Here is a 27,422-nt window from a genome sequence, read left to right as displayed (position 1 = left end):
ATATTTTCTCGGACCCATTGTGATATTATGAGAGCTTTGAATGATATATTTGCTGTGGGATCACGATTTTTAAAGTACGTTTGAGGCAGATGACACTTTTGACATGAGCAGAGAATTTTTTTAGGTTTTGAAATTATTGGAGGAAGCTACGACGATTTTGAGAGTTGACTAAGATGTTATGATGTTATTATTACGATGACTACGTGTATTATGCTGTTGTGGTATGTTTATGATCAATAAGCTGATGCTATATGAGGAATTTGATTATGCTATGTATTTATTATGATGAAATATTGAAGTGTCGTCGCAAGATTGACGTGTCGACGAATATATATATGTGTAATAAGGTAAGGAATAACGAGTAATGGTTAGGCACTCTGATTTATGAAAAGGATGATGGAAACCAAGAATAGTACTTTAAAGAGTTATGAAATGTGTGTAAATGCATGAATGTATCACAATGCCGGCGAAAATTTTTTGGACACTGTTATATTCATAAGATTTTGTTTCTACACATTTGCAACGCAAATTCTTGACCTGTGAAATATTTTTATATGGGACTGGCACTGTAGCGGAAACTCCTGTCATAAATATTTCAGTATGAAAGGTAAGTGACCTTGACGTAATGCGTTTTGGGCGCCCAGTTGAGAGGTAGTCGTCTGACAAAAGAAAGCCATTAGGTGGAAAAAAAAGAGGCCATTAACCACGCTATTGACATTCCTTTATAGAAAGCACCGCAAATACGACACGCTCATTACTTGGAAACATTCTTACATCTGCACACCTGATTATGACAAGTATCTTTCTCCGAGAATTGAGAGATTTTTTTACTACCTTATGAAATGCCATATGGCTAATGAATGATGTTTCATGCCGTCCTTTGTACATATTTGCTCATTTTCTTTAATATCTAGTTTCTAGCTGCACTGCAGCATTGTTTAAAATAAAATTTTATGAATGTACTAATATAGGTATTTTATGCCTACAGATCCAGTAAACAATAACTTAAAAAAAAACGAAGGAGCACAAAAAGACATTTTCCTTCACGGGACTTGCATACATAATTTTCTTTTCAACTACTTGGTAATATTTTTCGTAGAATAAGTTGTGGTGCACCACTTAATTTACATAGACATTAATATGAGAATATACATTTCCCTTATCTGCATTGTTGTTTTTACTGTAATATTTTTTATGCTTGAGCTATGTCATGTTTAGGTATAATTTGCTGCTGCTGCTGTGTGCCAGGCATAGTGCTACTAAATTTCACTTTGTATTACTCTGTTAAGCTAGTTTTACTACTGATTTATTTTTCTTGTTGCTGCACATTGGCTCATATTAGTTGTAATGTTGCATTTTCTCTGTTAATTTAGATTTACTGCTGCTGCCAATTTGTATTTTTTATCATTGCTGTTTGTGTTAATTGTTTTGTGCTGCTGCATTGCCTCGTTCCTTAGTTTAGCATCTGAGCTCAGTAGATTTAAGTTAGCTTAAAATGGGGTAGGCTATATAAGAGAACGAGTTGTGGTGAATGGAAAGAAATGCATTGAGAAGTTATAAGAAAATGGTTGGCCAAAAAAAAGTATTTAAAAGGATATGAACAAAAAAGTAGGGTGTAGAGACAAAAGGTTTCGGTAGGATTTTCTTGGAAATATATGATGAGGTAAGATAATGGACAATAAATAATGAGATAAGAAATATGTGAACATATAAATACAGAAAGCATGCTTGGATAGGATTTTTTTGGTGGAAGCAAGTGTTGAAATGAGACGAAAGATCTATGGAATGAAGTTTTGCGTTGGACTGCAGTACCAAATGTTACCTGAAAACGAACCCTGTCTTTCCTTTCGTGTTATTCCGCTATGTGTTTATGCACACTTTTGTATTTATCTTTTTCCTGTCTTTATGTGTTTATCTGATGAGAGTTACATTGTAGAATTTTTCTAATAATATGTTATTTTCTTTGTAAAGATGTTTAGACATTATTTATTCTGTTTTGTTTTAATGCTCATGTGTGAAGTTGATGTTTCAAAAGTTATTCTGATCTTTTATGTATGTACTCATGTCATAATTCCTGTAACACTGATGTATATGTTACTTCTATTATTTTGTAAAGCCTGTATTACCACAAATGTTATCTGTATTGTTATGTTCTTTAATGATGTATTTTGTACCTTTATAATTGTATTCTTTTGTTTTAAAATTGTACTTGACACCAGTTCATCATATTATTAACTTGTAAGTTCCATTTCACTGCACACGTTTCTGTTGGTCATAGTATATGGACAATATGTGAGAAGTAGGGACTGTTAGTGTTTGCACATGTGTTAATAATTCAGCAAGGGACTGGATAACAGCATTGCTGGTTCTACGGACATTTCAAAAAAAAATTTGTGAGTGCACAAGTGGTGGTTCATGGACTTGCTATATTCTCCGCAAGACTCTTCAATGGTGATTGTGCACCTACACAGTCACAACAGATGGCTGCTGGCCATCTCTACAAGGACTACACCTTTGATGACTCACCAATACCATTATTTCTACAAGGGCTACAGTGGGTCTGCACCTCTGGTGGCCCACCAATACCACAATCTCTACCAGGACTACAGTGGGCCTGTCCACAATTTCTACAAGGACTGCAGTGGGTCTGCAACTCTGGTGGCCCACCAATACCATACTCTCTACCAGGACTAAAGTGGGTCTGCTCTGTGATGACCTACCTACCAATATTCTTCAAAACGTCGAATGACTCTGCTGTGGGTTTGCTCTGTTGTGGCCCATTACCTGACAGCATGTCAAGAGTCAGCACTGTCTTTCTGTTGGAAGGACAACACTACTTCTTCAAGACTGCATGGAAATCCGCTACTTCCGTGTGCATTGTCTTTTACTGCTCAGACTTTGAGAAAAGAAACGGAAGTTTCACTGTAATGAACAATCTGGACTGTCTTTGTAGACTGTGAGAAAATTTTAGCTTTTGACCAACATTGTATCAGTAAGTGTGTGCCTTGGATTTTTCTGTTATTGTAATTATGAAAAATTTTTTCAAATCTGTATTGGCCACTGCCCAAAACAATTTGTAAAATTTTTTGTGGGGAGCATGGGGGCTATGTAAGTAGGCTGTTTAGGTTTTTTATATTGGTAACGCCACGTAGCGCTCTCTGTATGAAAATCACTGGCTGTGCTGTGTGCAGTCTGTGGCTAGTTTGCATTGTTGTCTGCCATTGTAGTGTTGGGCAGCTGGATGTGAACAGCGCATAGCGTTGCGCAGTTGGAGGTGAGCCGCCAGCAGTGGTGGATGTGGGGAGAGAGATGGCGGAGTTTTGAAATTTGTTATACTGGATATTATGAACTGCTATGTATATTATGGTTTTTCAACACTATTAAGGTAAATACATTGTTTGTTCTCTATTAAAATCTTTCATTTGCTAACTATGCTTATCAGTAGTTAGTGCCTTCAGTAGTTTGAATTTTTTATTTAGCTGGCAGTAGTGGCGCTCGCTGCATTGCAGTAGTTCGAGTAACGAAGATTTTTGTGAGGTAAGTGTTTTGTGAAAGGTACAGGTTAATAATTAATCAGGGCCATTCCTTTGTACAGATTTCTGAAAGTCAGATTGCGTTGCGCTAAAAATATTGTGTGTCAGTTTAAGCACAGTCATGTATAAATTTTTCTAAGGGGACGTTTCAAAATGCTGCTGTCACATACCTAGATTGCATGAATTAATAAAAGTTAAAGTTTGAGGTCTATTCTAGTAAGACAAAACAGCTATTCCTTTTCTTTTTCCTGCATGTAATTTATCAACTGCTGCTTTCAGGGACCAAGTGATAAACAACAATCATGTTCAGTTACTTTTGACACTCAATAAAAAAATATTTAAGTCTTGGACATATTGAAATGACGATTATTAAAATCGTTATCTATACAAATGAATTTTTGTATCACAGGAAAGAATGATTATTAAAAATCCTCATCAGCTCATTTAAATCCACGTTGTCGTTTCTGGTCAATGTACTGAGTTGGTGGAGAATAAATTTACTTTTTGAACCAATGAAAATAACTCTCATGTACTCAATGTCAGGGTAGGTTAGTATCCTAGCTTTTCATATTCAATGGTCAAAGCGTACGCAAGTTGGAGTGACCAAAAATCTAGACTCAAAATTTACTGTGGCCTAATGCGTGACAGTATTTTACCAAGCGGCATCTGCAATGGCGTTGTCTCCGTGCTGGATCTGAAACGCTGATTCCCTACTCTGGCCTTGACTGAATTCACTCAGTCGATACTTTCCTGCTTTCCGTAAAACATTAATCTTTCCCTGGTTGAAGAAATGGCTATTGCACACTCGCTATGGGTTGGAGCATCGAGCACAATTTCTTTGCCTGCAAAAATTCCTGCAGGAATAATTAACTACCGCTTTGCTATCTGTCCTCACTTCGCAGAAAGCAAACTCTCAGTGCCTTCACTTATTTCCACACACTTGTGCATCCACACACTTCTGCAGTCCGCTGTGAGGCGAGAGAGAGAGAGAGAGAGAGAGAGAAATTTTAGGTCTGAAAATGCTTTTATATGATGGGGACCTCCCCACCGTGTCGCGTTTGCGTCGCCAAGTATGGCTTCAGCCAATCACCGTCTCGCTAGACGTGAAAACATTTTTATTTTTCTTGCTGTGTCGCAGCCTAGCCCCGTTAATGACGTGCAGCCACTTACCCTCGGTCACGGACTTATTTACGTTAAAAGTAATAATGTATTGTTCTGACCTTCTCCATTTCTGCACTGACGCTCGCCGTTCTCTTGCTAAATGGGAGTTTTGCGATATCATTAACCACCTGCTCCGTTCGTCTCAAAATGCGTTTCACTTTAACTTGTTTGTTCATGCCAGTCCATATATTGGTAGCTATTGTTTTGTTAGTTTTCTATACATGAGATGAAGTGCAATTGTCTTTTGTTGACATAATATAATTATTACTGTCTGAGGATCTCATACTGTATCGTCCCATCGTTATTGATCATGCTCATGTAAGGTCTGTAAAATCCGGACGACTTACAACTTTGGCCCTCCCGCTGGAGGATCAAACCCTCCCTCGGGCATGGATGTGTGTGTTGTTCTTAGCATAAGTTAGTTGAAGTCAGTTTAAGTAGTGTATAAGTCTAGGGACCGATGACCTCAGCAGTTCGATCCCTTAGGAATTCACACACATTTGAACGTAATATTATTTGAACTGACCTCTGTAAAGAGAACATATCTTGCATGGCAATGCCAAAGGAACAACCCAAAGTAATATCTTAAAGGGAGTGGGCAGTCACAACAGGAGAAATCGACGAGGACACAGAAATGATACGGAAATGATGAAGATACCTGGTGCAATGAAAGAAAAACTACCAGGTCAAGATAATACCCAAGATGAGGAGAGAGGACAATACTTCACTGGAACAGAGATCGGCAACAGGAGTACCAAACCTCACTACTATGGTGACTATTAACACAGAGGAAGAGGGCATGAATTCACAACAAGTGCACAGAGTTGCCACAGAAAACATCAATAAAGTAGTTTCAACACTACGCTTAAGTCATCTGAAAGATTTCTTATAGTTGTGAGAAATTGACATAGCCTTGCTGTGGAAGTAAAACGAACATAATTAGAAAAACTAAGGTGATATTCTTCTTCTCCTTCATCTTAAGGATTATCTATATGGCATGCGCCGCTTGTCCGCCCCCCAGTAGCCATCTTCTTCTGTCTTAACTTTCCTCAACAGTCATATTCCTTGCTTCCATTGCCTCCTTCACATTATTTTGCCAGTTACGCTGTGGTGTCCTACTTTTCTTCTACTGGGATGTTACCCATCGTAGTATCCTATTTGGTATCCTTTCTTCACTCATCCTATTCACCTGGTCAAACCACAAGCTGTTTTTGTTGGATGTGTCACAGATACTCCTACCCGTTATCATCCTTTGTCGGATTATGTCATTTCTTATCCTAACTTTCTTTTTCTAACGTCCCAGACTTTTGGTCTGTACTGCTGTATTCGTGATACCGGTACACACGTCAGAGAAACGGGAGAGAAACGATGAGACGCAATGCGGGAAGACCAGCTGTGGACGGGACGGAAACCCACATCGGAGTCGGGCAAAAGAACTGACTGACTGGTGAACCCAGCACAACAAGAGCAAGTCAGTAGCAACATAGCCAGCAACGAAGTGCAACGAATCTTTGACACATCGCTGTCAACAGGTCAAATACGAGCCACAATCCATATCAAGACCAAGAAGAAGACCAATACCAAAGCGAAGTCATCGACAAGTAGACAGTAGTACGATGCAGATAGTAACAAACACTAGCAGACGAAGTACATGACTGACTGAGCTCTTTTTTTCTGTATTGTTGTTTCATACCACTACCTCATGTGGGTAGACGTGGGCTCACAGTGCCACAATTCACCCCTCTTCAGCCAAGACATTGTATAAAACATCACATAAGAAAGGTGAAATACATAAAATCGGGGATAAAAGATGAATTTGACGCAAGAGAAAGTGGGAGTCAAAAGATACAAAAAAGGAGTAGTTAGACGAGGCACGTTTACATAAAATCCACGTATACAGGGTCATTCACGAAGATATGCAAATATTTTAATATGATATTCTACAAGTAAAACTAAAGAAGAAAGTTGAAATAAGCATAGCTCTGCAAATGTTTAGTTACGGAGTTGCGGCTACTAAAAGATTTTCCCTGAAACTTAGCAGCTTCGCTAATATGAAGCCATTGCAAAACTGTACGAGATTAAAGTAAAGCACAATTCCATTTATTTTGTTGTTATTGATCTGGTGACTCTAATGAAACAGGTCCCAGACGTTTATCTGAAGTAGTTTTCCAGAACATCCAGAGAAGTAAAGAAGTAATTTCATAAAATTTTTGATTTATTAACTACTTGGCCCAATTTGCCTTTTAAATTCCAGACAATTGCACAAAGTTTTCAACAGAAATAGTAGAGGATTTAAGTTTGGACAAATGACGGTGATAACGTTAACTGAAACTAGCTGAACGTGTCAGATAATCTGCTTTTATTAATACCATAGTACACGTGAATTCATGTTAACACGAAAAAAAGCACAGTGTTAAGGAAGTTTTACAGTGTACATACAATTTCACAATACGTTCACAATAAATGTGCAAAAATGTCTCCACCGAGTTCAGTGCATTTAGCTGCATTTGTATGAACAGATTTTGTTGCTCGTTTCAGCTTCGCAGGGTTGTTCTTAATTCCGTCTATTGCATTCATGATACGAGCAAGATTGCTCACGTGTATTGACTTAGTCCTCATAAATTACGTCTTTCATCCATCCCCATACACAATAATCCATTCGAGTTAAATCGGGCGGTGTGGGTGGCCAGAGACGTGTAGTACCACGACCAATGCATTTCCGGGGAAAATTTTCATTTAAATGTGTTGTAACAGCGTTGGTCAAATGTGGAGGCGCGCCGTCATGTTGAAAATACATTTGCAATCGTGTAGCAAGTGGAACATCTTCGAGCAAGTGGGGCATTTCTTCTTGAAGTAACCGTAAGAACGTCTCGCTAGTTAGACGTCCTGGGAAAATGAATGGTCCAATAAAGTGTGTGTTGGTTATACCGCACCACACATTTACGCGAAATCGCTGCTGGGAATTGCGTTGCACTTTTGCATGTGGGCTAGCTTCAGAACATACGTGCTCGTTATGTAAATTGTTTATACAATCTCGAGTAAACTGTGCCTCATCAGTAAATAAAATGTGTGTATGTAACTGTCGAGCCCGCATCTCGTGGTCGTGCGGTAGCGTTCTCGCTTCCCACGCCCGGGTTCCCGGATTCGATTCCCGGCGGGGTCAGGGATTTTCTCTGCCTCGTGATGGCTGGGTGTTTTGTGCTGTCCTTAGGTTAGTTAGGCTTAAGTAGTTCTAAGTTCTAGGGGACTGATGACCATAGATGTTAAGTCCCATAGTGCTCAGAGCCATTTGAACCATTTGTAACTGTCGATTAGCATTTAACCAGTTGGAGAACTCCAAGCGAAGAGCAGGTTCTCCCGGATGTAAATGATGCACTTTTTGTTTATTGTAAGGATACAGGTTATTGTACTTCAGTATCTGCCATACCTAAGATCGTAAAATGCCTAATCGTTGAGAAATACGTCATGAACTGGTACCCGGGCCACGACGAACAGCATCCATAATTTCCTCATCATCGTCTTCACGTATCGACCACTCCTATTGATTATGAACGCCAGGAAGTCTTGCGTAACATTCGAAATAATGGTTCGTGCATTCGGAATCCTCTGAGTTGGATAACGTACGCGATATTCGCTATCTGCACCCGTAGCATTACCATCACATTTGCAATAAATAAACACCATGTCGGCGTATTCGTCTGTCGTGAATTTGAAAGGCGTCCTTATTTCATAAATAATCTACAGACTACAAAAGTTACTATGTGGTTACACTTAACACACTGTTGTTATTAGGTCATTTCACTGAGCGATACAGAAAATTATCTCGTTTCAAAGTTAGGAAACGACCGAAACAACTCACTAACGGTTGCCAACAATGACATGACCGTTTCTGCATTCCTAATGAAAAGTAAAAAAAAAATGTATAATAATCTTTGGCAGCGACGGACGGCACAGCTGGTGGACGGGCCCTTCTGCGGCCAGGGACGCCACGCAGGCGGTTGTTTTGTTGTTTCTTTTTTTTGTTTTTAAAAAAGCGCAGAAATGAGTAGCTCGGACGAGGAAGGACTCCTCCTCGCACTAGCGGTACGAAATGGCGCCTAGAAGAGGAGTTGTTGGGTGCACGACATTAGTACACGGACAGAAAACTTAGGAGAATACCATCATCTGTGTATCGAACTGGCGTCTGACGAAGATAGCTTCTTCAAATATTTTCGTATGTCACGAGAATGTTTCGAAGAACTGCATCGCCTGATAAAAAGGTAGCACCGAGAAGTGCACAACGAACTGGAGAAAGCCAATTGATACAAGGCACAGACTAGCCATTTGTTTGAGGTAAGTTTTACCATTTGTGGCCTCTCTGTGCTTCATACAGAAGTCATTTAAATTCTTCCATTTCAGTTTTGCTGTATCATACGAAAGGTTCGGCAGAAGAAAGTGCTATCCCACAGCGTTGTTACGAGTGGAGTGATAAATTTATCTGCATTGTTTACGAATACAGAAAACGATAGTAACATCTACTTTCGTATGTCCCACTAGAGAGAACTTTGTACTAAGTAGATTGTTTTGTTTCATTGTATTCATAACATTGTCATCGAATTTAAACCAACATATATTTGGTTGTTAACTTATCTATTTGTTCTACCGGCATAAGTTATTTTAATCTTTTCCAGATACTTGGCTACAGGCGACAGTCACGAGACCATAGCTTTTTCTTTTCACTTAGGACGTTCAACAGTCTCAGGACTTGTGAAAGAAGTGTGCCAGGCAATATGGACTGTTCTACAACCCAAGTATTTACCTACTCGTACAACAGAGATGTGGAAGAAATATGAAGCAGGATTTCTAGAACTTCAGGGGTTTCCGAACTGCCTTGGAAGCAGAGAAGGAAAGCATATCAGGTTAAAATGCCCGAAGGATAGTGGATCCCAGTTCTTCTGTTATAAACAATTCTTTTCGCTACTTCTTCTGGCGATCGTTGATCCATACTACAAGTTTACAGTAGCTGATATTGCAAGTTATGGACGTCACAGTGACAACACTATTTTTGAGAATTCAGCTTTCTATCAAGAGTATATCGAGGGCAAAGTATTCACCTCCAAATCAGTATCGCCTGTATCATACAAAAAGTTTTATTCCCTCACCTCCTCTATAAGTCTTTGTGTGTCTATGATGCATTCACTACGAGCTACAAGACAAAAACTGACTCACGCCACTGCTTCCAGTGAAAGCAGAGCACTTGAAACCGCCAACAGAGGCAAGCAGCCGCTCTGGCTGGCGGAGAATCTGTAATCTGTGACAACCGGGCGACGGCCAGGCCGCATTCTGTTTGGCCAGGCCTTTAGAGGTTAAGGTGCGACGGTATTTATGCCGGCCGCGAGGGACGCTATTGGCTGATGTATGCACGTCGCGAAACCATGGCGCACTCACACGGGGAGGCCACGACGTTTGGAACGCGGATTTACTGCAAACTTCGTACACTCGTAGTACTCCATCAGGACAATAAAATGTATAAGCAGTAGCGCGCACTTCTCAAGCGTCATTGAGAAAATCGCAAGATAATTTCGATCGTCGAATATACATTTGTGCGTGGCCATTTTAACCATGAAACGGCTGCAATTTACACTATTATTAGGCAGTCTACTAATTTTTATTATCATAAATAATGTAGTATTTATAACTATCGACTAGGAAACGACCAAATGCATAAAGTGATACTGAAAATGTATGCTTGTCTGTGATTTGAGAAATCCCTTATACCTGGAAGGAGCCCGAAACAACTTGTTACCTCCAAGACGGCTTTCGAAAGGCGTACAATTAATCGTCGCTATCGACATTACGAGTACAAGTTGCAGAATGGTATTATTCGTAAAAACATGGCAAACAGAGTTAAACGGCACCAGCGGCATTCAATAAATGCTATGTTTCCGCATACGCAAGGTCCTTTGACGTTTTCTGTGGTAAAACAAACTTCGTTAACATTTTCAAAAACCTCTCTTTCAGACGATAGTTTGGAAGCAAACCATGCATAACGCAATATTTCCTTAAAGATCGGCGCTGATAATTGGTTATGCAGTACCGAGTTAATTTTAATAGCGTTTTCCGAGAAGCAATTTCTCGTTCTCTTTCGATTAAATACCAACAGTTTTGAAGACACGGACAAGCATACATTTTCAGTATCACTTTATGCGTTTGGTCGTTTACTAGTCGATAGTTAAGAATATTACATTATTTGTGAAAATAAAAATTAGTAGACAGCCAAGTAACATTGTAAATTTGACAAAAGTTCATCCGATTACGCATATTTTTCCCATTATATCAATTGTAATATAAATAGTAAAGAAAATGTGTTGAAAATAAAAAAAACCGGCGAACGGAACTCCATCCAGCGATCCAGCGGCTTGAACGCCAAACACTTAAAAAAAAAATTTCTGTATTGTTCCCTGAATTTGTTCAGGACGGACGTCCGATGACACCCGTTCAGTTAGTTCGTTCATCTGTTCGCTCAGTTATTTATTATAAGGGACAGCTAACGCTCTTTTTTTCGTTTTGTTCGTTGTTGATCGTTGTGTTTGGTCGTTGCGGACGTCGCAAGACATCCTGTTCAAGTTCGGTGGTTGATCCTTCCACTCAGTTTTTTATTACACAGGCCAACCGGCTCTCTGACCGAACACGCTGAGCTACCGCGCCGGCATCAATAACGCTTGAGAAGTACGCGCTACTGCCTACACATTTTGTTGTCCTCATGGAGTACCACGAGTGTACCAAGTTTACAGTAAATCCGCGTTCCAAACGTCGTGGCCTCCCCTTGTCAGTAGACGAGTGCAGTGCTGCGGAGACACTGCCCTCTATCGTCCATCGAGATCCATGGAGGTCCACGTGCTCTGGCGGGCATTCAGCTTCCACGCAGCCCGATACCAGATGTACAAAACTACACTCTGCACTAGTCTTACACATTCTTTTCTTCATTGTTCTTCTTATACACTCCTGGAAATTGAAATAAGAACACCGTGAATTCATTGTCCCAGGAAGGAGAAACTTTATTGACACATTCCTGGGGTCAGTTACATCACATGATCACGCTGACAGAACCACAGGCACATAGACACAGGTAACAGAGCATGCACAATGTCGGCACTAGTACAGTGTATATCCACCTTTCGCAGCAATGCAGGCTGCTATTCTCCCATGGAGACGATCGTAGAGATGCTGGATGTAGTCCTGTGGAACGGCTTGCCATGCCATTTCCACCTGGCGCCTCAGTTGGACCAGCGTTCGTGCTGGACGTGCAGACCGCGTGAGACGACGCTTCATCCAGTCCCAAACATGCTCAATGGGGGACAGATCCGGAGATCTTGCTCGCCAGGGTAGTTGACTTACACCTTCTAGAGCACGTTGGGTGGCACGGGATACATGCGGACGTGCATTGTCCTGTTGGAACAGCAAGTTCCCTTGCCGGTCTAGGAATGGTAGAACGATGGGTTCAATGACGGTTTGAATGTACCGTGCACTATTCAGTGTCCCCTCGACGATCACCAGTGGTGTACGGCCAGTGTAGGAGATCGCTCCCCACACCGTGATGCCGGGTGTTGGCCCTGTGTGCCTCGCTCGTATGTAGTCCTGATTGTGGCGCTCACCTGCACGGCGCCAAACACGCATACGACCATCATTGGCACCAAGGCAGAAGCGACTCTCATCGCTGAAGACGACACGTCTCCATTCGTCCCTCCATTCACGCCTGTCGCGACACCACTGGAGGCGGGCTGCACGATGTTGGGGCGTGAGCGGAAGACGGCCTAACGGTGTGCGGGACCGTAGCCCAGTTTCATGGAGACGGTTGCGAATGGTCCTCGCCGATACCCCAGGAGCAACAGTGTCTCTAATTTGCTGGGAAGTGGCGGTGCGGTCCCCTACGGCACTGCGTAGGATCCTACGGTCTTGGCGTGCATCCGTGCGTCGCTGCGGTCCGGTCCCAGGTCGACGGGCACGTGCACCTTCCGCCGACCACTGGCGACAACATCGATGTACTGTGGAGACCTCACGCCCCATGTGTTGAGCATTTCGGCGGTACGTCCACCCGGCCTCCCGCATGCCCACTATACGCCCTCGCTCAAAGTCCGTCAACTGCACATACGGTTCACGTCCACGCTGTCGCGGCATGCTACCAGTGTTAAAGACTGCGATGGAGCTCCGTATGCCACGGCAAACTGGCTGACACTGACGGCGGCGGTGCACAAATGCTGCGCAGCTAGCGCCATTCGACGGCCAACACCGCGGTTCCTGGTGTGTCCGCTGTGCCGTGCGTGTGATCATTGCTTGTACAGCCCTCTCGCAGTGTCCGGAGCAAGTATGGTGGGTCTGACACACCGGTGTCAATGTGTTCTTTTTTCCATTTCCAGGAGTGTATTTTGTTCCACAGATCAGAGTTCATGGTCCTTGTTACAGCTCGTCCTTTACTAATAATACTAGAGATTTCATCATTGTTTGTGCCCCATTTTTTAAATAATACCCCAAGATATTTTCCCTTTTCCACATGTATAATTACTTCTCCATGTATCTGCAAATTACGTACTTTTTCAGTTGCCTCACTTTTCTTCATGTTCATCTCCAGGCCAGCCTTATTATATTCCTCTTTAAACCTTTTTATCACGTAGCTCTGATCGTCGTCATCTTCTGCTAGTACAATCTGGTCACCTGCAAAATTTGGATAAATGTCTTGCTGCCCACTGCTGTCAATGCCATAACATGGCATTTTCTATGACAAGTCTGCAGTATCGCTCCTAGATACACCTTAAAGTTAGTCGGTGACAGCTCACATACCTGCTGTAGCCCCTTATTCACCTCGAATTCTTCCGTGCTACTATTACCAATCCTTACTCTCGCTGTTTTATTCTCATATAATTTCGTAACAGCTTTAGAAATCTTTGATCCAACTCTGTCTCTTTCAACTTTTCCCACAGTTTGTTGGTGGGTGCATTGTCGTGTGTTTTCTCTGAGTCAATAAAAGCAACATACCATAATTAATCCGAGAAATGGGTTGGACGTGGGAACAGCCATTCTCACAAGAGAAAAAATACTGTTAAAAGAAACAGAAGAGATTCCTACAGTAGAGGAATCGCCGGTACCTTCAGCAATACTAGAATTATCAGTATCTATGCTCTATCTGAATGTACTAATAGGCACATGAGTTTTTTAAAAACAAAATCGTTTCTCTTTTCAGAAAACATCAACAAAATATTATTTTCGCAGGAGACATTAACTGCGCGTACATCCCTAAGAATCAAATATCTAGCCTTAATAAATGTGTAGAATTATAACAGCTAATCCGAGAACTAGGGCTAAGAGATATGTGGGAACTGAAGGATGGGGACGCAACCTTGATTCACGCATGTAACCAAACACTAAGCCAACCCTGTGAACCGAATTTACACCTCAGCTAACTTAAAAAAAACCTAGGTCTACAGTCACAATTGTAGCCCACAGCTTCTTCTGATCATGTTGAAAATATAACCACAAATGGAAAAACAAGAAGTAACCGAACAAAAGGATTGTGGAACTAAATGCCATACAGCTACAAGACACAAAATATCGTGAAGCTTTCTAGCAGATTCGGACAGAATGTGAAAACAAATTTCCGATATGTAATTCAGCATTTGAATGATAGATCAAATACGCAAAACCGGAGATGAGAATAATTCTCATGTGATACTCAAGAGTCAAAACTTTCTGGTGCAGGAAGACAAGTTTCTACTTTTAATGCCTGAGTGACCTGTACCATTTAGACGAATGAGTAATACGAAACTACGTGAAAATAAAACACATTAAGACAAAAAGATGCACACTGAAGAGGCATAAACACAAGGCTACAAAATAAGATCTAGAGCAGAGAATACCGTCTGATACGAGAGAGCAGAAGAGAAGTGTGAGAGTATTCACTGAACTTTGACTGAAGGATGGGACAACTGTCACGAATCAAAATGAGATCAGGACAACCATATAAAATCAGCTTCCAGCACTGATAATCATCCAACACATTGATGAATGTGCTCAGCTGGTATTTAACAACCAAATTATCAGAAGAATCAGTGCAAAGGAAATAGGAAACTGAACTAAGGAAATCGATGAACTGTAATTCCATCTTGTATGATGGACTGGGGCTGCGGCTGGTTGAGGACTTGAAGATAATAAATACCAACAGCCGTAATTTTATTTAACAATTTTATTTTTCTACCCGTTTCGGACCCTCATTGGTACCATCTCCAAGCTTCTATATGCAAAAGTAAGTAGTTCATGTAATCGTTTGTATTATTGTAAGGATCATTACATCCCAGCTTCAATTTGCAAGGACAACGGTCAGACTGACTCATTTCAGTGCTAATTAACTCGGAAACGGCGCAACAAATCGAATTTTTTCTTAACAATTATTTCTCAGCACAACCTACCCGGCAACACCTTTACCGGTTTTTCAGACAGTTTCTGGCCATCCTGTATATGAACCTAATTAAATTCGTGGGCAGAAACATAATTGGACAGAAATATCAAAATTTTGGTAGGCTGTCAATCTGGAAAAAAATAAACAGTTTTTACCTATCACCTAAGGTGAAATCTACTGGTATTTCGCGGTTAAGAGGGAAATACGTGTCAACTCAAAGTTACACGTTTATCGGATTTATCGACGTGTCCCATATGTAATTTAACATATAGTAAATAGCACAGCTTTGTTTGCAAAAGTGAGGACGACATAAGACACTGTGGAAGGCCAAAAATTACCTGCATCAACAGAACGTCCCCAAACGCTGTTCTACCACCTGCTTTCCTACATCCCAACAAGGTACTATACCGAACAGCCAAACAGAATTCAACTGAATTAAAGGACACACGACTTATTTTAAGGGAGGGAATCGAAGAGAAAGACGATTTCTGGATCTACCACGCTGCCAACGACAAATGTTGTCTGAGACTAAAAAGTACAAAGAAAAGTACCCAGATTTCCTAAAAATAACAGTCAGGTAAAATGTTCAACGCTCATATGGAACGTGCTGTGATGAAGTACAGAACTCTACTACGAGGACGTAGTCACTGCTTTACGGTTGATTTCTTTACTTGATTTTGTTTTAAAATCCTTAGTCTACCACAAATAAATTAGACATTGAGAAAACGATATTCTTCCCATGATATTTCTTTTAAACTTTTATCTGAAATAAATGGAAGTCCCTGATCCTAATGCGATAGAAGAATGTTTTAATTTATTTTCTTGAAGAAACAACACATTTCATTTTTTATTATAAAACTTACTCCATATTGGAGACACGTCTTAGTTTTAGTGAGAATGACTCTTTGAAATAGTCTATTAAAATAAGTCTCAAAGAAAATGTAAGCTAAGAAAGGTGCTAAAACAATAGGCACTAAAGAAAGTCAGAGAAAAAGAATGACAGTGGATAAGCTCTCGGATGAAGCCATAATTGGAGATTGTAAGGATGGGTGGAAGGAATCATGAGGAGACCCGGAAAAAAAATGTTTCGCCCATTTATTGCCACCAAGAGTGATGTGAGTAGTCAGTTCTAATCCCACTGTGTATCAGTGCATTGTAGGTTCTTATTTTCCGAAATAATGGTGCTGTAAATTGCTAGAAGAAATCCTTTAACAAAATCTGAAGAAAATCTTTACACATTAAGTCTTCCCACAAGTTTGATTGATGGTCATAGATGTCTGATTTGCGAATACCAAGCTGCATCACTCTACACACGTCACTGAAGATGTTATGCTCGACTGTCACCGATACGAATCTGAGTTTTGTTCATCCCGTAGGACCAATATTTCAGTGGAATAGTTATGAAGTGAATATACACAAACGGAAAAAAATCGCAAACACCAAGAAGGAGGTGTGCAACATAAACGAAAGTTGATAGGCGTGTTTTTACGTCTGAAAGATGGTTCAAATTTCGCGCCAGTCGCATAAGAGTGGCCCTAGTAGTCACTGTGAGAGTGCAAATTAGGTTTGCTTTAAATATATGCTGTAATGATCATGAGCGTTAGTTACCTTTGAGATTGAAAGTGGTGAGTTGATGTTAGTCAAGAATGCCTTTAAGGCAACATAGGCGCCATTATCGGCACCTCACTGAGCTTGAGCGAGATACGAGAGGCTGGATGTTCCATCTGTGACACTTCAGAAGGCAGGAATGTAGCCACTGTACATGATTGCTGGCAGCGGTGGTCACCAGAATTTGCTGTCGCAAGATGACGGGCCGAGGCTGCCGCGTGGCACTGCCGGAAGGGAAGCCGTCGTGTTCGGCGTATGGCTCTGGCACATCGTCCAGCACCTGCAGCAGCAATCTGATCAGCAGTCTCACCACAGCGACACAACGAACTGTTACGAATCAACACCACTGATGACAAGTTGGCCAGGTGAGGCCGTGCAACCAACCTGTCTTCGAGCTGGACACTCTGGACCTACATCTGGAGTTATGTCCTGGAGTGCGATTTCGCATAACAACAGAAGCACTCTCATGGTTATCCAACACGCGCTTACTTTTAATTGTACTTCAATCTGGTGATTTGACTTACTGTGCTGCCATTTATGAACAGCATTTCATAGGGTGTTTTCCAACACGATAACGCTCGCCCCCATACCACTGTTGTGACACAAGACGCTCTACAGAGTGTTGACACGTTGCGTTGGCCTACTCGGTCCCCAGATCTTTCTCCAGTCGATCACATCATCATCGGACGGCAGCTCCAGCGTGATCCACGAACAGTATTAGTCGGCCTTGTATTGAGCGACCTCGTGCAACAGGCATGGATACATCCCGCAAACTGACATCCGACATCTGTACAACACAGCATGCTTACAAATCAACATTTTAGTGGCTACACCAGTTGCTAATGTACCAGAACTTCACATTTGCAGAGGCTTATTTCGCACTAACATTAACCTGTGATCTTGCAATGTTGATCACTTAAATGTGTTACCTAGAGAAATGTATTCCCGAAATTTCATTATTCAACGTTAATTATTTGTTGGTGTTACGTTTTTTTTTTTTTGTCATTGTAGTTGGTCGTATACATTATTTGCAAGAAATAAAACAAGGACAGTAAAACACATTATACCACAGTCACTGTTGTGGTTTGACGAAACATATGAATTCGTGGCCGGAAAATTGCATGAAGAATTGCTTCTCAAAGGAAAAGAAACGAACCTTCAGCAACGTAGTGAGGTAACTCAAGCAAAGTATAAAATTAATTTTCAGTGGATATTAGTGTAACGCAATATTTCGCATTAAAATGGTTCGTCTGCCCTCTTGCTATCGTGCGTAAAATGAAAATCGTGGACTTTTTTGTGGAGCATCACTCAACAACAGTAAGGCGTTTCATACTACACAGAGCGAGGCTTGGTGGCCGACACTCTCGACACAGGGTGAGGGAGCGCAACGCAGCGCCGCCCCCGCAACTGCTGCCGGCTGCCAGCAAATGTGTCTCAGAGAGTGCTGGCGCATACTGCGCTCAAAGGCAGACAGCCTGCAGGGAAATCTTTCGCAAAAATGTCAGAAACGATACGCATTTTAGGTATGCTACCAGTCGACTCAGGACTTCAGCATTCAGACCAAAGACATCGAGCGGTTTCGACCGCCAGACGTTACATTCAGGCGACGCTTGGTGATGGTGGGATACGGTGTGAGCGCTTGCGCTCATAGGCTGCAGCCTGTGAAGTCAGCTTCATAAGAGTTCAACAAGGAGAGCTACTAACATTAATCTGCACCTACTGCACTACCTAAATAATACAATGTTAGTTTTCTAGCATTATGCCAAATGCACTTAGAAACCAGGAAAGGGGGACTCCTTTATTTGTTAGAGAGGGGCAACAAAATGGTTCAAATGGCTCTGAGCACTATGGGACTTAACTTCTGAGGTCATCAGTCCCCTACAACTTAGAACTACTTAAACCTAACTAACCTAAGGACATCACACACATCCATGCCCGAGGCAGGATTCGAACCTGCGACCGTAGCGGTCGCGCGGTTCCAGACTGTAGTGCCTAGAACCGCTCGGTCACCCCGGCCGGCTTAGAGAGGGGCAACAAAATACTGTAGAAGTACGAACGCTACATGGAACTAAAGCCATTACGAAAAATATAATACAAGATCTCATCTTACTGCTGTGGTAAAATGAATAGGGCACTTCAGACACAGGCAACAGAACTTACGGAGGTATCTGTTCTTTCGGACATGTCCGAAAGAACATCGGTGACCATGCAGCTCGTCAGAATTAAATTACAATGAAATGAATACCCTTAGCTGTATACAGGCTTTGATGTTAAGTCAACGGTGACAGTTGAAAATGCGTACCCCTACTGGGACTGGTACCCAGGATCTTCTGCTTACATGGCAGACACTAACCATCTGAGCCACCGAGGACACGGAGAATAGTGCGACTGCAGGAACTTATCTGTGGCACGCTTTCCGTGAGGCCTACATTCTCAACTTATTGTCCCGCACTATATTCATAGTGCCCCTGCCACACACACACACACACACACACACACACACACACACACACATATATATATATATATATATATATGTGTGTGTGTGTGTGTGTGTGTGTGTGTGTGTAAAGATGGTATCAGTTCTTTCGGACCATCTTGTTCTTCTGTGCGGATGCACAAACAGTGCCCGAACTCTTACGGGAATCGGCAGTAAAGCCGCGAGTAATGAGTATAATGGGCAGGGGCACTATGAGTGGAGCGCGGGACAATAAGCGAATGCGCGGCTTACGGGAGGTGTGTCAGAGGTAAGTCCCTGCAGTCGCACTATCTTCTCTGTCTTCGGTGGCTCAGATGGAGAGAGTGTCTGCCATGTAAGCAAGAGATCCCGGGTTCGAGTTCCGGTAGGGGCACGCACTTTCAACTGTCCCTGTTGACTTATATCAACGCCTGTATGCAGCTAAGGGTATTCATTTCATTGTAAACCGATTTTCTCCCTAGCACTGAGAACAGACTAAAACTGAGATTTCTTACGCCGCCTATAGAACTGATACATTAACTGATTGGTCATAGCCCTCACGCTACGTCTGCACAAAATCAAAAGACAGATGAATCATAGTTTCTCCAGTAGCAGTGTGAACACTACAGAGGGGCACATTATGGGACCGTTTGCTCTGCGAAGAAGTGGGGAGTAACGACCGTCAGACATTAAGGATGTTGGATCACAAAGCACCAACCAAGAGCATTTTGGACGATACTGCAACCGCAGTACCCACAAAGTCCGAGGAACACCCCCTGAGTCATTGAAACACACGTCGGCAAGCTGCCATCCTGGCGAGGCAACTTACTCAACAGTTTGAGTGAAGACAACTGGGTCCAGTGACAACTGAATGAAACGGTTTTTCAAAAATTTACATTGCGTTGCTGTAAGTGATCAAGAATTCGTGGATTCTAAGACGCTACACTGAATCGTGGAATCGCTTAATCCAGTGGAAATACTGTGTTGATGTGCTGCGCTACACCCAAGGAATACGAGGGCCAATCCGGTAGAGGAAACAACCATCTACAATTTAGATGCACCCTGATAAGTGAACAAAAACTGAGTAGAATGAGTGGTATTAAAGGTAGTGTTAGTAGTTGGGTCATTGGTGAAGTCGTTTTTATTGTAGTTTTGTAATGGTAGAAAGTAATTGCAGTTTTAGCAATTTTGTAAAACATATTAATATTTTTAACAGGTACCAGGAATAAATAATCAATATACACCTTCATTAGTATTCAAAAATATTTTAGTTGTATGGCCTGTCTTAGTTTCTTAGATAATAGGCACAGTAATTGTGAACAAAAAGTAAAGAAAGAATAATCTCTGTCTATAAAAAGCAATGTCCTCAATTCACTCTCTGACTGAGCATCACCCCTATGGGGGTGAAATAGTGGGTGAACGCTGTTTTAAATATAAATCGTTATGAAGGATCTACTAAAGTTTTCGATGGCTTTGAGTCGCAGTCATTCAATACATTTTAAAAGAGTAAACTACCATTTGACTGTGTATTATTATATTTATCTTTGTACATCCGAAATCTACGTAGTACAGAAGATAAATATAATATTACACAGTCAAATGGCGGTTTAATCTTTTTAAAACTACTAAAACATTTTTCTAGGTACATCTATGAAAACTGCTAATTGACTTCTCGGTTACAAGTAAAGAATTACGTGCTTCACTGTTTTAAGGAATTCAGTCCCCAAGGGGGTGAAAAGAGGATAAAATGTTTTGTGAAAGTATTTCATTATGAAAGCATTTTCAAAGCTAACTCTTAAGAAATTCTGTATTTGGCTTCTCTGTTAGAAATTAATAAACATACATGTTTCCCGTAAGGGAGTGAAATGGGGGATGCAAATTTTTAAGAAAATATTCCGTTATATTAAAAATTTTAAGGCTATGAAAATTGGTATTTCTCTTCCCAGTTGGATATAAAGAAATGTGAGTTAGGGGATGAAAGTTTCTGTTGAAATATCACCCCAAGAACGCAAAAGGCGTGATTAACAAAAACCTTGGACACAGTCTACTAGAATCGCATTTTGGTGGGAAGCACATTCGGAAACGACCATTCTCTGCGGACTTAATTAGCGTGAAAAGTTTATAAGGTGTGAACAGCGTAAAAATCCGATTGAAGGAATGCAAAATGAATATGTGTAGACAATATGGTCTACGCGAGCGAAGCGGCGGTCGCTGAGTTAGCGAAAAAATAATCCTAGCTGTGCTCGTCGATAACAAAACGAATCGCAAATTCTTATATAGCAACCATTATACATAGCGCTAGTAGTAATCAGAAGCTGCATGACTTCTATACTTCCATACCTGTTGCATGGGGCTTAATTATAACGATAGTACTAATATTAAAGAATAAATGCAATAGTTTTAGTAGCTGTGTGACCGGTAACGAACTCTCGTAACCGGTTGGCCCTGACTAGTATTAGCACGCAATCTGACTGCATAAAATAAAAATAAAGAATAACAAGGAATTTCCATTAACACAATTCATTATTTAATTCCCCTGCAACTATAGAAGCTACGAAACAACAAAGCACAAGTGTGTGGTAGTTCGACTCAACGTACATATATCTGGCTCGGTTCTTTCCCAATACGACAAATATTTTAAACACCATTTACAATGAACTAATTGAAAACCAGAAATACGATAACTGCACGGAGAAACCAGTCTAATAAATGAACACGAGCCAGATGCTTTGTTGACTGTACCTGTGAGCAAGAGGGATTGTCATTAAAGAAAACTGTAATACCTTTTTACCTCATTATATGTTGACGAAAATATTCCATTACATCAGCATCATAAATCAAAAGCCCATCTCCTTTCTCAAATATATTCTGACAATTGCATCTTCTTCCATCTATACATTACACCAACCGAACAGCGTCTTCTCTCTCGCCCAACAGAACAACTGCCCTCGACAACCTCTGAACTACTACTACCCAGTGGAGGCGGCGGAATAATAATCATTGGCGCAATCTCTGGCGCTGTGACTCAGTGTAACCACCTTTCACTGTTATAGTTTGAAACTTCCGCTTTTAGCCTCACGGTGTAGTAAATTATATGGAGGCACATGGGTAACGACAGTACCCTACAACCAATGATAACGGCTATGTACACCTACGTACATATTTCACAGGACACGGCACATCTCCCTTTGGAGGAGAATCTCTTAGGTACAACATAAAACCCATCTCTACCGTGAAAATTGAAATATAGCTTCTCAGTATTTTGATGTAAGGTAGCCGTGGTTTTCAGTGGCTCGTTACAGAATAGTAATGTGATTACCATTTCTGCGATTTGTTTCCCCACGAACATTTATCTTTGTGAAAATATTTTCGCAATACTGAAAACTGCCTGTAGTATGTAAGAGCATCGATTGCCATGCGAGTGTATGCCGTATACATGTTGGCATGATTGGCCGTTTGGGAAGAGAATGCATATTTCAAAGATTACAGCTATATAACTCCTTGAATTTAGACATTTGTAATGCATATTACATCGTTTTTGTGGCGTCATTACATGCACTGCAATAACCTCTTACCGAAGTTCTTTTTATACGAACTGCGCCCAGAGGGCAGTACGTGAGTAATTTCACAGTGAGCTCAAGCTCCCTAGTTCGGCTATGTAGGTGTCGGTAGAAAATATATTTCAGTATAAAATGGTGCTGTTGTTTCTAAGCGATACTTCCTCGTATATGATGAAGGTCGGGAAAGTAATAAAAAGATTTCATCCTAACCCAAAGCACCTTTATTGTTTAGTCCATGAGCTACATCATTAAACTGAAACGTTACGTCTAAAATGTTGAAATGTGAATACGCCGATATCCCCCATAAACAAGTCAAACAGACGCAGAAAATACAAAGGTTTGATAAGTCTGACAGCATTAAGTCACATGCTGACTGGTGTCCTGCTACAGGTATTTTTGAAACTGCCTGTTCGTGTTGCCACGTTTAGAGATATACTGCCATATTTAACTTTGCTACAACAACCTATTTTAACCAGTTGGAGTGTAGTCTTTTAGAAGAAAATAGAAATACATATAGAACTGAAGTTTCATAACATATATTTTTTTGATTTGGTGACTCATTGCACATCTATATTGTTATGGTACTGCATGAATGCATGCAAGTTTTACGATTTGATAGTGCATGAACATCCGGACTACAGAAATCACGCTGAAAGGCACCGCTCTCTTTTATACAGAGTATTCGCAAATTAGCGTTACAAACTTCAAGGACTTGTAGTGGGAAGTGAGTAGATAATATTTTGAACCGGAATTCATGTCACAACCGTTTGAAAACATGTTGATAATGCGACTACTTTTACAAGTATTAGGCGCTTCACAGTACATCACTGGTTTTACAGTTCCACTTATTAATAACCAAAGAACCAAGCCATATTGCTCATGTACTCGCTCACGGGTTCTCTTCTACGTGATGCAGTACGGCCTCTTCCAATTCGGGTGTGTAGGCCGGAGTGGCCGAGCGGTTCTAGGCGCTACAGTCTGGAACCGCGCGACCGCTACGGTCGCAGGTTCGAATCCTGCCTCGGGCATGGATGTGTGTGGTTTCCTTAGGTTAGTTAGGTTTAAGTAGTTCTACGTTATGGGGATTGATGACCTCAGAAGTCAAGTCCCATAGTGCTCAGAGCCATTTGAACCATTTGAACCAATTCGGGTGTGCGTCTCCTAGCAGTTCCACAGTCACGGTAGCTGACGGTGAATGTACCCATTTTTTGGAGCTATTGCGTGATTTTGACGAGGAGGTTATGCTGTGGAGTCGGATGTTGTGGATAACGATCTTGATAAAGGCGACGAGCAACTCTTCCGCTGCCGTTAGCTTCGGTATACTCAAGGACCATGCCGGTGTACTGTGCAAATTTGCACTCATCCATGCTGCTCTAACAATCACAATGGCATTAATCTGCCAGGAAGTTTCATATCAGCGCACACTCCGCTGAATACTGAAAATCTCATTCTGGAAACATCCCCCAGGCTGTGGCTAAGCCATGTCTCCGCAATATCCTTTCTTTCAGGAGTGCTAGTTCTGCAGGATTTGCAGGAGAGCTTCTGTAGTGTGTGGAAAGTAGGAGACGAGATACTGGCAGAAGTAAAGCTGTGAGGACGGGACGTGAGTCGTGCCTGGGTAGCTTAGTTGGTAGAGCACTTGCCCGCGAAAGGCAAAGGTCCCGAGTTCGAGTCTCGGTCCGGCACACAGGTTTAATTTGCCAGGAAGTTTCATGTCAGCGCACACTCCGCTGCAGAATGAAAATCTCATTCCGGACAATTCATTCATTCGCGCAGTTTGCCTGTAATGGTAGGCTATTAGTTACAGTGACTAGTACTGCAGTAAGAGGATGTCTGAGTACACGTCCGCAAGGTACACAGAAAAGTTGTTAATTTACTGTGGAGCTCGCTGTAGTGGAAGAGAAGCTCCAATGTCTGTACCTCGAGTACTTTCCAAACCTTGCGACTCCATCTCATACCATATTTGTCCAAGTAGAACAAGGGCTGCGGGAAAGTGGTAAATTCAAAAATTACGGAGCGGACTGTGGTGTCCCACGAAGGCAACGCACTGTAGTATTGGAAAAGAAAGTGCTTCATCAAGTTCGAGAGAACACATCTACGAGTACTCGAACGATTGCATGTCACCTGCACGTGTCTCATTCATCTGTCTGGCGTGTTCTGCATGAACAGCAACTCCGACCGTGGCCGAGTGGTTCTAGGCGCTACAGTCTGGATCCGCGCGACCGCTACGGACGGACATGGATGTGTGTGATGTCCTTAGGTTAGTTAAGTTTAAGTAGTTCTAAGTTCTAGGGGACTGATGACCTCAGAAGTTAAGTCCCATAGTGCTCAGAGCCATTTGAACCATTTGAACTCCGCTCAGTTACCATCAGAAGGTACACGCCATGGTCTGAGCGGATTCTGCGCCGCATGTCAATTGCTGTACTTGGTTTTTACACCGTTTTGTATTCCTCAGTTGCCAAGGCGAACCTTCTGCCCGACGAAGTGCATTTCAACCTCAAAGGCGTTCTGGACGTTCGAAAAGGCCACATTTTGGATCAAGAAAATCCCAAAGCCACGTGTATATGAAGATTCCGGCACACCTGCGGTATCAATGTCTGGACAGGTATCTGTGATGGTTGTGTTATTGGGCTGTGCCAGGTACTTGATATTACTGCAACAAGTCCTGACAGAGTTTTTGGAAGAAGTACCATCGGACATTCGGCAGGAACTGTGGTTCCAGCATGATGGGGCGGCAGTACATTTCGCAGTTTGCATCCGAAACCATCTGAACGTAGGTACGGATATAGGTGGATCGCTCGATGAGGACCACACGCTTGGCCACCAATATCCGCAGTTTAACCCCCCTCGAGTTTTCGTAGTGGGAACACATGAAGAGCCTTGTTCACGATATCTCTGTCCAGTAGGAGGAAGATATGTTGGCACAGAGCATGGCTGCGGCGGAAGTGATTAACTATACACTCGTGTTGGGCAGAGTTCATGCGGACTTACTGTTTAGAAGCACTGTGCGCACCGAACTTGGAGGTCGTCATGTCAAAGAGCTGTTGTAATATCACACTAAATAAGAGTGTAACATGGAAACAAACCGTTTCTGGACACGGTTTCCTACGTAAAACTTGATCTTGCAAGTCCCCCTACAACTAGTATAATTGTGTAACGTGAATTGTGGATATTATGCTTTCCATGCCTGCCACAATTTTATTTATCATGTGTTGATGTTGCATTACGATGATACTTTCCCATTCCTTCCCTCTTTGAGTGACAGAGTGTGTGAATGTGTGTGTGTTTTGTGCTTCTATAGTGTTGGCTTTGGTCTCATTTCCGCCTGCTCGTGGAGCAGTCGAGCCACCTTCGGATCGTCTTTAAGGTCAAACAAAGATATTTGCGTTCCTTTGCTCAGGACTTTATTGAGGTAGGCTGCTAATGCACAGAAAACGGTCTCTCTGACTGTTTCTGCTAAATGGGTGGACCCCGATTGAAATGGGAGCTGAAAGGGATACTGTTCGGATGGGGCTCGGATGAAGGCGGTAAGAACACGTCTCTAGCAGCTTTAGTGTGCTGTTGAGATTGTGCAAATTTCAGCCTAACTGAAGTTATAATCTGTTTCTGGTGGAGCTTCATGCTTTTATATCGTGGTGTGTAAGTCATTTAGTATAGGGAATATTAGGATTCTCATTACTATTAGCTTTTTGTAGGGAATTTGCTTTGTTGAGCCGCATCTTGGAATGTGGATGCGTGTTGGACAATCTATGCTTGCTCTCGTCTAGTACTAGTAGTGCGAATGAGCATGTGCGTGTGTTATTTATGTTACAATTTCTTCGTTTTCGTCGCTTTATCTTTATTCTATAGTTTTCTGTTTACTGCATGTGGGTATCTTTGTGAGTTGCACATGTTCGCTTATCAAGCGCGTAGCCTTCAACCATCTGATTTCCTTCTCTTCTACTTAACTTCCGCTATTACCCTTTGCGTGAAAGAATCTTGAGAAAGCTATATAATTTTAATGATGTTCCACGGAGTTCCTTTGTGTAACGTGAACCACGTGCTTGGTAAGCGGATGAGCTTTCTGGTGTCTCATTTCTCAGTCTCTTTATCTGCCGTTAGGATTTAGGTTCATTTGCGAGTATAATTAATTTTGGCTTGCATCCTTTTTAATCAGTTGTAATTTCCGTGTTCTTTCGTCGTGTAAATGACTTCTGTAGCTCTGCAACTGTTGTGGCTAATGCACGCTTTATCCCATGATATGTTTCTATATCCCTTGTTTCCTTACGTTTTTGATTTGCTGTCGGTAATGCTAATTTATAACTGCGGAATTTTCGCGACTTTCTATATGCCAATCTGGTCAGCCAAGTGATTCCTTTATGGTCCGTTCGTTTGAAACCTGCACAGCGGTCCGTTTGAATCACTATTCTAATCGAAATTCTAGCTGGCGCTGTGCCTTCTTATTCAGTTGTAATCTGTAAATTTTATATGTTCCACTATTGATGCGTTTGGCTGTGGAAGTGTGTCCTCCTTTCCTATTGTCTACTTATTGTGTAGATGTCCTTCTCGATCTTTTCCCCCAGCTGTATTGTCCTAGTTTTAATGTCGAAGTGCGTGTGTAATCCTATTCATTCCGCTATTCTTAGTTTGCTAACTGTTTACTGTCCACGAACTATATGGTCAGATATTTCGTA

Source organism: Schistocerca cancellata, chromosome 8, assembly GCF_023864275.1.
Source record: "Schistocerca cancellata isolate TAMUIC-IGC-003103 chromosome 8, iqSchCanc2.1, whole genome shotgun sequence".
Lineage (NCBI taxonomy): Eukaryota > Metazoa > Arthropoda > Insecta > Orthoptera > Acrididae > Schistocerca > Schistocerca cancellata.
This window is presented reverse-complemented; position numbering follows the sequence as displayed.